The following is a 13,713-nucleotide window of genomic DNA, read 5'->3' on the forward strand; positions in this document are numbered from 1 at the left end:
AGGCCTGAGTAGGTATAATAAAATACTATGATTTTTATTTTTGCTTTGAAATGGTACTAACTTTCTGTTATTCATTTTTTATGCTCCTTACCCTTGATCTTTTGGAAAGAGAAGCACTATGTTTAATAGTACCGAAGATACTATATTTGTGTAGGTGTGCTGAGTATACAGTTTTCCATTCTGTAATTGAGTAGTTTCGGTTAAAACTGAAACCGCAGCTCTCAGTATGGTTTCAAGAGCTACTTAAATAAAGTCAATAACAGAAAGATCTTGAGCGTATGTGTGTTCATGTACACCTATCTTTCTGAGGACTAGATTTACAGTGTCAGAGTGAGGACATTTGTGCAAAGTGAGGACGTTTTGGCTGGCCTCACTGCTGTTATTTTTATTTTTTTGCTTATTTTCAGTTGAATACATTGTACCACATAAATAAGGCTTTCATAAGGCAGAGCTGAGGAAATAAAAAGGTTTCAAAAATGTAGGCTGGTCCTGATGAAGGTCGATAAACCGAAGCGCTGACCCAAGACCCAATAAACGGACCTTGAATGTGAGCGCAGAAGCAATTTGTGTTTTGTTTTGTTTTGTTTTTTGCTGTGAATTACGAAAATGTAGGCACAAGCCCACAGTATTTATTATTTATTTTGTTGATCTGGCAGACGGACTCTGTCTGGCATCTATCAAGTGGCAGCTTAGACTGACAACAAATGGCAGACACTCTGTTCTGAAGTGAATTAAAATGCTGCTGTGCATTCATGATTAAAACATCCAAGTCATCACATCAGCGAAAGGGAGACATTAGCCGGTCATGCAGGGACAAGCTGGCCACAACGGGTACTACAGAGAGTTTGTTGCTCTGAAACATATGTCCACATACAGTCCCGTTGTTCATGTTTACTTATAAAGATTCAGATGTTTTTCACTTCAAGAATCCCAGCGGTTTCCCAAACATGACGTAAGGCCAATTCACCTATGCGCTTCCATTAACACTGATTGATTGAAAAAATGGATTAAAATCTCTGCCCTTCAGAGATCGGTCTCTTATCGGAGTAGGCCAAAACTTTGCTCTGTTTCTGAGCTGCTCTCAGCCCTGGAGCTTCTACAAAGACACAGTCCGACAGGACGTCCGGTGACAAAATCAGGATGTTACAGGCAGGTACACCAGCATCATCGTGTAAATTAGTGCGTTGATGCGGCAGTCCTCAAAGCCGAGGCGAGTTAATTAGAATCTCGTGTCGATTGCCAAGTCATTTGTTTTTCATTTGTGGGCTTGAAAGGGGCTTCAGAGATGTATCTTTCACATTTGCAACCCCTTCTTTCCTGCAGCTAGCTGCTGAGCTCTTCATCACTCTCACTGTTTGTATGACACCCTTGCACTCATGTCAGTTAATGTGGATTCAAATGATGACATAATAAATAGAAGCACTGAAAAGAGCAGCTCCTCGAATGGTATTTAGAGGCTTTAGAACGGACCTACACAGCACAAACAAACATGAGACTATGAAATACTCCATTATACTATGAGCAGCAAATAGGTAAACAGAAGACGAAGATTTATTTAGCTCAAACACGATCTAAATAAAAGGTTTCGATTAAAAGAGACAATAGTGTGAAACAGAAGCAGTTATTGGAGTTTGACAACTGGGTTGAAAATAGCCCGCAGTGTTGCTATTCTGGAGGAGAGTGACAGGTAAATTGCCTGTCAGATGATTAATTCTTCCTGGCACGGATCCAGATCTTCGTCAAGTGTCACTCGAAAAGAGTTTTCATGACAGTAGTTAATGTCTTTTAATTGCTTCCTTTTCGTCTCCGCGCAGCCCACAACAAAGCAACAGATTAAAAGATGAAGTGATATATTGTATGGAAGTGTTCATCAGACCCCTGCGTGTGGATGATGAGAGAGAGCAGCTTTTAATGCTTGGAAGATAGGGAAGTTATGTGTCGCCATAGGCCAGGGTAAATGCCAAATAATATCTGTTTTCCATTACATACAAACATTATCTGCCTCTAAGCAAATTATAGATGCTTGGTACTATATTAGGTAATGGTCTGTATTATGCAGCTTTTGAGGTCTTAAGTAGCCACATTTAAAAAGAAAAGACACAGAAGCAGATGGAAATAAAGTTCTCTGTGTCTTTTTGTTTTCAAGATTAGATCAAAAGTTAGACAAACAGACGACTCCGGTCTCCGCCAGACTACTTTTTTTTCCTTCACTTCTCTTGCTTTTTAAAGCTGTCACGAAGTCTGAAGGCCTTTCTGTTTTTTTCCTCCCGAAACTCTGCCTAACATCTCAGCCTGGCTGTCACGTTTCTCACCATAACCCGAGCAGCTGTTCCCCTTTAATGATGACAGGGCTTTAATTAAAGACCTTGTTCATTAACACATCCTGCTCGCACGTTAGCCAGTCAGCTGTGCGCAGTATTTTGGGATACGTCAAACTGTCTGTGAGTGCGTCAGTACGCTGTCAGGCTCTCTCTGGTGCTGGTGCGATCCACGTGGTGTTCGCAGGTATGCTGTTCTTTTTTTAACTCCTTTATAAAGTTGGAGACTTTTATCCCTTACGCACAAAACATTCCTTTGCCCACAGCATTGCACCTGCCAAGGTCAGATCATGCCCAAACGATAACCTTTGGGGCTGTTAAGTGCCAACAGCTGGAGTTCCTCAATTAGCCATTTGAAGTTGGCTCCAAAAGCAGGTCAGCCCCCAAAGACCCTCATGCTACATTCCCCCACTTAACAGCAGAAATATGTCAACATAGTGGTCCAAAAACAGTTTTAGTTGTACCATAATATTTTGCTAGTTGTCTGCCTTGGTATCACACGGCCTTATCCCTGCTCTCGCTTCGTCTCTTTGTCTATTTTTGACTTAGCTAGTGGGATCAGGAATAGGTCACCCACAGTGAGCCTCAAAATTCATATTCTGTTTTTATTCTGTTCTGTGTTTATTCATATTCATGCGGAATCAGTGCGTAGGACTATGCTCCCAAACGATCTCGAAATATGAAGACAAGTATTGTTACTGCTTATTGGGAGTGGAGACCTAAAAACGGTATTCGGAAAGGCACAAGTAACGTGTTTTTTTTTTACAAATACGTTTCGAACAATTCGTTTCAAAAAGCTGCCTTTCAGCATGTCACCGAAGTGAATATTTGTGCGCATACCCAGACTGGGTGAGTTCAGGGTAAAAAGTCTTGACTCCGTAACAGAAAAGGCTCTGACTGGATGAAACACAACTTAACTGCATCACTAGTTTTGTCAAATAGGGTCATTACGGTCCGTTACGTTACATTAGTAATGAGATGTCTGCATTCAGATTCTCTCATGTTAGTATTCATCTGTTAGCTTGGTAATTCAGACTATTGTCTCTAATGGTCAATGGTCATGCTTTTATATAGTGCTTTTCTACCTATTGGTACCTATTGGTACTCAAGGTGATTTACAGTCACAGACACATAATAATAATGAAATTTATGTAGCACGTTTCACTGATAAAAATCATAAAGTGCTTAACAATAAAATAAGTAATAGAATAAAAAAAGTTGAAGTAAAACAATTAATAATAAATATTCAGAGGTTCAGTGTCTTGCTCAAGGACACTTCGGCATGTGGTACATTCCGGGGATTGAACCACCTACTGAGCCACAGTCCTATTGTCTCCCACAAGCACCAAATAATCATCACAGTCATGTTCTGCCCCTTCAAGTCACCCTAAGTCACCTATATAAGCTGCATTAAATGCAAAACTTCAACCAATATTGCACATACATCCATAATTATTATAATGGACAATTAAAGAATATTTAGTTTTACATGTACATATCCTAAATTGTTACATCCGGTTTTACATTTTATTCGAATGCAAATTAAAATACTGGTTACTTTGCACACCCCTACTACTTATACTTATTATTAGTCTCAATATTAGACTTGGTATTGAAAAAAGAATGGACTTACCATGGTTGGCTTTCCAATCCTTCAGGGGTCACTTTTTAATTTGCTTTGCCGACAGCCTGTAATACCTGCTGAATTAACAACCACAATAGGAAATGAACTGATTTGAATTGACTAATACCATATGCCATAGTAAGACTCGCCGGATTTATTACAAGCTGTCTGGTTTTGCTTTTAAGCTTAGCACTGTGCAAGTGCGCAAGAAGTGCAAGCACCACAACACTCGATCTCGACGCAACTATGCATACACACAGCTGCACTCTGTGACACAGTTCAAAAGTTCCAAACACAGACGCATGTTTAGATTAACAAACATTAAAACTCAAGAAATCTGCTGATGTCATGTCTAACTGTGCCTGAATGTATAATCAACCCAAGGGTACAGACTGTAGCCTTTCCTGTAAATGTTAGCGATGGGCAACACAGTATAACACAGCTCATCTCCGGCGTTGCCTAATACCTGCGCAGAACATTACTCAACCGTGAAAGACAGTCAAAAGCTCACAGCATGGCCCTTCTTCAAGTGTCTCAGCTTGGACTGGCAGAGTAATGGTTTCTTTTGTTTAACAGCTCTTGTCTGAGCTGTGTCCTCCTACAGAAGGCTGATAAGAATGAAGGGTTGCACAAAGAGAGCCCAAACTGAGCTGCAGTTGCCTGCTAATTTATTATCATTCAAGTTTATTCTCAGTGCGGAGGACATCTGGGCAATGACAGTCAGAGGCTTAGCATGATAAGTGTTTGCTCTTCTGCGGGTTTGAAACCGCTTAATACACCATTTTGGAGGTCGTTCTCTCCTGATGCATTACTAATGCAGTGTTTGAAAAATGGCATGCTGATGAGACGTTGGTTCACGACTATAAAGCATTGCCCAGCCTTCCAAGAAAATATAGAAACCGGAACACTATGTCCCCGCAAAGCGTCTTTAATCATCTGTTGTCTTTGCTTTTCACAAATATTTTACTGTCATATCCCAGGCAAATGTGAGAGATATAAATAAATTAAAGTTATATCTAATCTATTTTTTGGAAGTGAAGTTGCAACCAGGTTCAGTCTTTTAAAGCAGTGAAATAAATATTTGAGTTTGGGGTTTTCAGAAAATCCTTAAGGAAACACAAACCATGTTTTTTTCCCTCCTTCGTCTAGACACTCATGTCATCTGGTTGCCTAAGCCTGCTCTCTGTCATGTCACTGGGAAGAGTGAGAAATATGAATAAATGACGGTGGTAACCAATTTATTTTTTGTATGCGCGGCCCATAGGTATTGCAACTGATACATAAATTGAGATCCCCTTATCAAGCTGGAACGTCATAGACACAACCCACGCACAACCATAGAACTGGGTGAATTGCTTATTTGTATCATCTTGAAGAATCAGCCTTTGGTTTTTCTAAAGATTTCAAGAAACAGGAAAAAAAACAAACTCTGAAGTGCACTCGCCTGTGAAATTGCGGCCGGGTTTGTCTTGTACTTAAAAGCAGTGATCTAAATGTTTGAGTTTGGGTTGCCAGAAAACCCCGCAGGCAACCCAGACCATATTCTTTTTATCATGTTTTTTCCCCCCTAAACCTTACCGAGTTGTCTAGTTGGCTCCCCTAAATGCGAACCCTGAAGTGACTAATCATCAAATAGCAGCAGACACTCTAGTCAAGCTTATTAAAACCACTACAGCCGCCTTTCATTATGGTCTTATACGCTCAACTGGTTAACCCTAAACCTGAAGAAGCGGGTTATGATTTATTCTAATAAGAAATTAGTTATCTTGCATTATCATGATGATAGCATTGAAAAAAATAATTACAGGCACATCCACACTCTCCTGCCGTATTTATGACTTTAAAGGTGCTTTAATAGGTGTCTGAAAGAGGTCAGTGGTGGTGAGAAACCCACAGAGCGTTAATGGTCTCTGCAGCTCTTTGCTTCTGGAAAGCGCCTCAGTGTTCCCAGCTACGACAGCCTGCGGCTTTCTGCAAAGCGCTTTGACAGCCATACTGCATGCAGCCTGCCCAGCCTGGAAAATACATAGGCGAAGCGAGGGGTTTGCTAGATAGTGACCATAGTGGAATATTTGGTTTCTACACAATCTGATTTTTTCCCTTTTCCCAGGTATTGGCTGATACTACAACAGAGCAATATTGAAGTAGTGGTTCCCAGGTGGCGAGATGGGGTTTCCACATGCGAACGCTCGGCTGTCAGGTAACAAGCTTGCCACGTGAAATTTATGAGTTGATGAGATTGTCGTTCACAGCTTGTCCCGCTTCTCCCGAGAGGAAGAAGAAATTAATCAAATACACCAAACACAAAAACTGTAGATATGAAGAATGTATTAATTAAAGTGCCATTAATTTTTGTGAATTTGAAAGCAGACCTCCCAAATGACACTGAGGCCATTATACCGCACTGACATTTCGTTCCACCTTTAATGTGGAAAAAATTACTAATGGAACATCTATTATCAGCTCTAATGGTTTTGAGGTTGAAACTGATTTTCAATTCAAACTAGGCTGTAATGTGGCTCAGCGCAAAAACACTGCATGCCATCTGAAAGTTTTATAGATAATATATACGCTCACTTGCCAAAACATGAGATATTAAACAGCCAGTGAGAACGAATGTGCGCTAATATAGCAGTCCTGTAATAAATTTCCCCAGCGAGAAGGGTGGTAATTTAACTGAATGGTGAGTTTGGAAGTTGTTGTTTGTGATGCTGTTAAACTGTGTTGAATTCAGCACATTAGAATTCAGTAGTACTACAAACTGCTCCAGACTGAAAACAGGGTTGAGTCAGGAGATCAGCGAAGATCTTGTGCTGTTTGTGCTATTCGTAACTATTCCTAGTTAAATAAGAAACATTTACCTTGATATTTTTCACTTGAAGATGTCATTCCTTAGATCTTTTTCTATTTCTGTAGTAAGAATTTGTAAAGACCACATCTTTCACTCTCCTTGGTACACCTACATAGATGCTGGAAAGTAGTTTTTGGATTCCCCTTTGAATGTCTTCTGTCTCTACACGTAATCCCAACAGAAAGTAGCATTTAGCAAATACTTGGTTTGCTTCTTTTCCAAACTTCTCAGTTCTACCTGCGGAATCTCCCATGACACGTGCAGAGTGACTAATAGACATGCTCAAAAAGATTTATTTTTGTGAAGAACGGTACTTGAGAGGATTTTAATTTCCCTTTTGCACATGAAATACAGTTTTCCTGTACTTGATTTTAACAGACAACGTTACAAATAAATTTGAAAAAAAAAAAAAAAAATTTAATCCGGTCCGTTTAAAAAAGCATGCAGTCTTGCCAATCAAGTATTTCACCACAGCTCTACTGGAGTTTCCTCATGTGACAATCATTTTCTGGGTACAAGGCGGAGGCACCTGCTTCTCGCGTCAGCCTGTGACAGAAGGAGGTCACACAAGTGAAAATTAGAAAAGGAGAAAGACAGGGAGAAAATAGAATTGAGAGGTAGCGAGAGGAAGGTGAGGAAGTGGGAGAAGGCGGCTGGATGCTGGCAGTTAAGTAGCAGTTTGCAAAGGAGGAGGAGAAGGGGCGAGACAATTATTGCAAAAAAGGTGGTTTAGCTGGAAGACAGTGTAAATGACGGTAGACGACAGCCTCTCTGTTTGTGCAGTGTAATGCCGTGAAGAGACGTCTCGTGATCTGTCAAAACACACACACCATTTCAAAACAGTAAGAGACAAAGACAGATTTCTTCACACATTCCCTTTACGTTTGTACAAACCATGGTTTCACCTGTATGTGTTAATATTTTATCATGTCATGATTAACATATCCTGCTTCCTCCCAACGTCCAAAGACATGCTCGTTAGGTTAACTCGTGACTCTAAATTGGCCGTAGGTGTGACTGGTTGTCTGTCTCTTTGTGTTAGCCCTGTGTAGACTGGCCACCCGTCCAGGGTCTGTCCGCCTCTCGCCCAGTGACAGTTGGACCGGGCTCCAGCTCCCCCGTGACCCTCCAGAGGACAAGCGGTGACAAAGAATGAATGAATGAATGAGTGATTAATATAAATATTCAAGCTTTAACTTGCTGGAGGGTACAAATCTGAACAGACGGAATATAAAGCCTCGCAGCTGGCTATAAAGTTAGAATAAAAAGTGGGTCAGGGTTAAGTCTGAATGTGTCACTTACTTCGTTGAAATGAAAGACATTGTCTCCATCTGATGACAGGCAACCTGAGAATAACTGAAGACATTATCAAGGAAAAAACGTGTAAAAATTATGACTCCTCTTCTCAGACATGGTTGGTTGCACTACATTATTTTGTGCACTGCTTGTATGAAAGCTATTCGGACGTGAAGTGTGGACATATTTGGAAAATAATCACATTTTGTCATTTGTCTTTGCTCCTTCAGAGACTTGATTTTTTAATGGGGGTTATTGTTTGGACAGGTTCAAGGCAAGGTATGGGTCTGGGTTAGGCCTGGAGATGTCATGGCTGAACAAAAACTCTTACAAACACGGCATGAATGCATATATTTGCATTGCAACATCTGGAACAGCTGGTTCTTTGACCAGCACAAACACTCCTAACAATGCTACGAGCAGGCCGGGAAATGCCCCGTTCATGCAAGGATGAGCGTATGTTCTGCTTGTTCAGAATGAGTCATCTCAACCCACAACATCGATAATGTTTTAAATAATTAATTACGCATCAGAAATAACTGCTTGAAATAATCAATTTGCATTTCCCAGTCAGACATGGCAACAAGTTAAACAGCAAATTTCCCAGCAAAGATCAGATAATGAAAGGTTACAATGACATAGTGTCGTGTCTGAAAATATCCAGGTCTTGTTTAAGATCTAGGTTAAGTCAGAAGAGGAATGGAGACAGCTGGAGAGAAAGACAAAAGATGAAAATGCTTCCATTTAGTGTTATCTTCCAATATCTATTTCTATTTTTATTAAATATTTCTTTCATTATTACAGCCTCAAACATAACAAGAGACTGAAGAGACTGATGCGCTTTCTTGTGGCATTTTTCTGTTATTTTATCACATTAATGGAGGTAAAAGATCTGGTCGCTGAATTTGCCAAACAACAAACAAAAAATGACCTAGCAGAGACAACTCAACAACTATGGAACATTCTTGAAATTAATGAATGTGTTGGCGAGGTCAGCTACAGAAAAAAAAACTTTAGAGAAACCATGAAGGAGAAGCACAGTGAGTGTTACCTCCACTGACGAGAAAAACCTCAATTCAGAGCTTTTAGCTCGAGATGCAAACAACTGGAAACACTTAAGAAGAGAAAGGACAGATTGGGCCTGGGCAGAAAGCATCTAAATATTATTTGAATATGTGAAACCAAAATGCACTTGAGCCAGAATGATGAGAAGAGTACAGAAAAGGAAAGGAAGGCTCATGATGTGAAGCATATCGAATGATCTGTGGTGTTGGAAGAGGTACAGTGTGTATTGCTGCCAGTGGAACTGGGCTAGGTGATGTTTATTAATGACTGCTGACAGAAGTAGCTGAATGAATTTTACATAATATGTATTTTCTGCTCAGATTCAGTCCAATGCTGCAAAACTGACTCACCGTTTAGTAACCACAGGTTCCAGACTTCTGGCAGTCTGGGTATCACAATTATTATTATAATTATGTTATTTTACTTTCTACTTACCTGACCCCAAACTTTACTTTTCTTGTGGTTGATAACATTTGTATGTAATAAAATAAAAAAAAAAATATTTTCTTACTTCAGCTAGTTCAGAGGTCATCCAATGACTGGCTTCCCTTTGGGGCATGTCCACTTGTAAAATAATGCTAAAAATAACAAAAAAAAAAAAAAAAAAAAAACACCTGCTCACTAGAAAAGAAAGTTAAGTCTTCACGCAGTCATCTGCATTCGGCGATTTTAAGAAATACACAGTCATGGACTTTGAGGTAGTAGTCATGTTTTCTCAGATCTAAAACTATTATCAATTTGCCTTCATCAATTATCAACCCTAGCAACCGTTACTATGTAAACAAGGTCCGCCAAACTGCCGACCTCCGACAAGCAAAATGGTGTAGCGGTGAAGCGGTGAAGGTTTAAGTTGTAGTGGACTAGGTACCTCCAGAGTTTGACTGGGGGTGTCGTGTTCTTCTTCCCGACACCGAAAACAGGAGCGGTGTCTTAAATGGAAGGCCTCACTTCCAGCTAAGTTTCAAGGTAAGGCTAGAACGGGCTAAAGCCATATTGGTAGCTAGCATAGTTAACGTCGACCTAGCAAGACGCTCATACCAAACTGTATATCAAATTTATAGTTACTATTATCGAATATTAGTGATATTAGTGTCTAACTAATGTTACTTAACTTAATGTTAGCTAGCTACTGAGTTCACATTAGCTAGGTGTCAGCAACCTCTCGTTGACTGATAACGAACACAGGCAGCAAAGGCCAACTTTACAAATAAATTCTGTTCAACTCAGTCCAGACTAACGCCAAGATGCCCACTTGTTTATTTTCTGATATATTGTGTCAAGGCCCAATAGACTAAATGTTGTACTATGAAAATACACTAATTGCTGTGTTGGTTGACAAGAGTGGGTGTTCATTCACCACAGCTAAATACTGTTGTTACTTTACTAATTGTCTGTAAAGATTCAGAGCAGGGCTGTCAAATTCATTTTTAGTTCAGGGGCCACATATAATTTGATCTTAAGGGACCGGACCAGAAACATAATAGCATAATAACATATAAATAACTAATTAAGTTAAAGAAATTCCCCTTTAGTTTTAGTTTGAAAGTTTATGAAAATATTTACATCTGATGCACTATGCTTTTACAAATCATTCTAAATTGCAAATGAAATCCCACTGAATCAAATATATTTATTGGTAAAACTATGGTAAAAAATATTTAATTAGTCCTTTGTTAATTGCCAATTTTAAAAGCATAGTTTAAAAACTACATACTCCCCTGCACAGTTAACACCAGGCTTACTGCTATAACATCAGGCGGTCTTTCTCCTTTCATGTGGCAGAAGCAGCAGATCCTCATTAATGTGGTGATAAACTTTAACTCCCCCCCCGCAAAGGCACCAGCATGCTGCATAATGCTGCAGTCATCACTATCATTTGGAAGTACTTAAGTGCAACTAAATAATCCACTGTCATTAATCCAGTGAATTAAAATGTGCACTAATAAAATATTCAAACAATTTAAGACTGAAATAAAGACATCGCTGCAGAATGAATTTGGCTTCTTTCTGTACGGGGAGGAAAACAACCTGAATAATCTCAAGTAAATAGTCTGTTTGTCATAAATAATCTGAAAATTGTACAAAATTCTACTTAGCCTGCTTTAATTGTGCCTTTGTTGTTGAATCCATACAAAACTGTATTGCTAAGAATACATTTTTAACTTTGTTCTCTTAAAAGGTCATCATCAGCTACAACATGTGATCACGTCCAGCGCAATTAATGACCCAGAGGCAAAGGAGAGGAGATGGGAGGAAGAAGAGGAGGACTATATGATGGGGAAGGAGGAGGAAGTAGGTCAAGATGGAATGAGCTTTCCTATAGAGATCATAAGAAGAGTGGGGAAAGTAGGTGCAGATGCTGAAGGTTCTCGGAGAAGATAGGGACAGGTTGAACGGTTTAATGATCAGAGGGTGAAAGAGGATTGTAATGCAGGATCAGAGTGAGGGTACCTGTGGAAAATAACAGGAATTGAGTGGGGACGGTATGAGGATGGAAAATGAGGTCAAAGAAGTGGACTGAAGGATGCTGTAATATGCAGGAGTGGAGTATGGAAGATGAGGAAATGGAGAAAACATTACGGTACCACAAAGGATAAATACATATTTTTTTTTTCTTAAACCGCTCCCCACAAATATTTTGAATGAAACCGTCACTACCACTCCCATTATCTCGAACATCAACTCCACTTGGAAAGAATCAATATCTTGCTTTTAAAGCTATTTGCTGTGTCATGGTTTTGCTTCTCGTTCTATTGGATGGACAATATAGAACTTTAATTTGCATTCTAATTTAATCGATTAAATGAAGCTGTAATGATCCCCATAAGGAAATTGGGTGTTTGTAGGAGCAAAGAAAAGGATACAGATAAGACCAGAGCCAATGCAGAGTATGAAAGATAAGGAAATAATTACAAGAGAATGGTCTGAGATAACACACAATAAAGTGTTTGATTAGATTTTTGTTACGGGCAAGCCGAACAGAATCTTCAGTTTTGCAGTATTGGCTCCTCATATAAAATGTCTAAACTGTTGACATTTAACTTGCATTTCCCAGGCTTTTGTCCCGTGCATCTCGTGGTACAGAGACGCTGTTTCAAATCAATACTTGTGGTTTTCTCACTGCGTGATCTTATACATTTTTTTTTATCCTTCAAGTCTGTGGTCCTCTATTTAGTGCTAAGAAAATGTTCTGCACCACGCATGTGACATACAACTCAGTACAGTGCCTGAATACATCCTCCATAGATGCACATGGAACATTTGTCAGGGGTCCTGCAAACATGCTGCTCATGCAACAATTGCAGTGGGTACACAGTTTCTACTGAATGTTGGAGTCTCAGTGGACTTGAATATCACATTTCTGTCTTGTGTGATAGTCGGGTGTCATGTTGTGTTCCTGCTGCGCAGAATGACGAGGTTTTCAGATTTTTCTCGAGGGCTTCTGTACTCGCCCGAACTGCGGGAAGACTCGTGGAGGTGAATATGGTAACAAATTAATTGTGCACCAAAAAGTGGGCTCCAACAAACGAGGGTTCCTTGGATTCCTCGATGAATGTAGCAGTTATTTTATTTTTATTTTCTGAGTAATCTACCAATCTTTCGCTTAACCACTAAGTAGTTAACACAACTTTTTCTATTAACTTTTATGCAATGATAATCATGAGATGATGCCTATGGATGAAGAAAGCATTTCAAACTTTTACCTAATGATACCGTTGAACAAAAGTTCAGGTTCAGTCAGTGTAAAACTGTATTAGCAGACATAGTGTTAAAGATGGTTTAACCTCAGTGTTAGTTGTCTTTGGTATTGATCCATCCATCCATTGTCCCTTTTTCCATAGAGGAGGCGTGGGCCACATACAGCCCAGTTTGATCTCACACAGGCTGGACCAGCAACATAACTCCAAATGATTCCCTTTGTTTTAGTATAAAGAAGTCCAAGTGCATTGTGTTTACGTACGACAAAATATTAACACTATCAAAATCTGTACTATTATCCATCTGGTTGTTTAAAAATGCCAGTCTGCTGCATGAACGACTCTTGTTTATTAGGATGTAATGGGTCAACCGGAAAGGGGGCCATATTAACATGGTATTAACCTGTTGACAAGACACTCATCGCCACCTAGTGTGTAGGAGGAGGACATGTTCCCGTCAGTTATTTGATTTTCTCCGTTGCATGTAAACTGACTGACAAGGGCCGCATTCATAACACGCACTGTTATGTTATGTCCACAACTCTAACTAAAACAGTGTGACCTTTAATGAGGAAATTAGGAACAAGTGCCGATTTTACTGAAAATTCGCATGTAATTTTGACACTTTGCAGATTCCTCCCATGGGTCAGACTGGACACTCTGGTGGGCCGGTTTTGGCCCGTGGGCTGTATGTTTGACACCCCTGCCATGGAGGATCACCATTCACACTCACATCCACACCTACATCCAATTTAGAATCACAAACTAATCAAACATGAAGGTCTTTGGACTGTAAGAGAAAATCCATGCAGATACAATACAGGGAGAACACGCATAGCTTCATGCTGTGATGCTACTATG

Source organism: Mugil cephalus, chromosome 11 (assembly GCF_022458985.1).
Source record: "Mugil cephalus isolate CIBA_MC_2020 chromosome 11, CIBA_Mcephalus_1.1, whole genome shotgun sequence".
Lineage (NCBI taxonomy): Eukaryota > Metazoa > Chordata > Actinopteri > Mugiliformes > Mugilidae > Mugil > Mugil cephalus.